Raw genomic sequence first — 956 nt, 5'->3', positions numbered from 1 at the left:
CAGTTGTCAGGATGATAAGTGTCTGGAACTGGTTGCTGCGATCTCTGAAAGTTGCTCACAAACTGAGCTGAGTCGCTAGATATAGCGCATTGTTCTGTCGCATGCGGACCTGCACACAGCTCACAAACACTAATTATCTGCTTAACACCATAGTTAGCCAGAGAATCGATCTTCATAGACAACGCCTTTAGTTGAGCAGTGATAGCTGTAGCTGTATCCACTTCAAGAACTCCTGCTACCATGCCCTGTGGATATCTCTGGGTTGGATACTGATATTCATTAGCAGCCATCAGTTCAATTAGATCATAAGCTTCCTTATAGCTCTTTGCCCATAATGCTCCGCCTGATGCTGCATCGAGCATGGGTCTGGACTGTGCTCCCAACCCATTGTAAAAACAAGTGATGATCATCCAATCAGGATTTCCATGATGAGGACACTTCCTAAGCATCTCCTTATAGCGCTCCCAAGCTTCACTTAGCGATTCTCCCGTTTGCTGCGCAAATTGAGTAATAGCATTCCTGAGTGCAGCTGTCTTCACCATAGGGAAGAATTTAGTAAGAAACTTCTGAGCAAAATCTTCCCAAGTAGTAATCGAACCAGCTGGTAGAGAGTGTAACCAGCTCTTAGCCTTGTCCTTCAGAGAGAATGGGAACAGTCTCAGCTTCACAGCATCTTCAGAAACACCGTTGAACTTGAAGGTGTCGCATATTTCAATGAAATCCCTAATGTGTGTATTGGGATCTTCCGTTGGAGAACCCCCAAACTGGACTGAAGTCTGTACCCATTGAATTATGCCAGGCTTGATCTCAAAGGTATTAGCTGTGATAGCTGGCCGGACAATGCTAGATTGAATGTCATTGATCTTGGGTTGAGAAAAATCCATCAAGGCTTTCGTTCGTGCTGCTGGATCTCCCATTGTAATGAGTACCTGAAACACAAACAAATAAACCGTGAA

The 956-nt window shown here is 44.6% G+C and overlaps 1 non-coding gene across 1 annotated transcript; it reads left to right on the top strand.

Moving 5' to 3' along the window:
• The first annotated feature begins 420 nt into the window (after positions 1-420).
• On the top strand, positions 421-527 carry LOC141670063 (small nucleolar RNA R71). Its single transcript, XR_012554312.1, has one exon. It is a non-coding gene; the product is annotated as a small nucleolar RNA R71 (small nucleolar RNA).
• Positions 528-956: the final 429 nt, after the last annotated feature.

This window comes from Apium graveolens, chromosome 6, assembly GCF_009905375.1.
Source record: "Apium graveolens cultivar Ventura chromosome 6, ASM990537v1, whole genome shotgun sequence".
NCBI classification, from domain to species: Eukaryota; Viridiplantae; Streptophyta; class Magnoliopsida; order Apiales; family Apiaceae; genus Apium; species Apium graveolens.
This window is presented reverse-complemented; position numbering and strand designations above follow the sequence as displayed.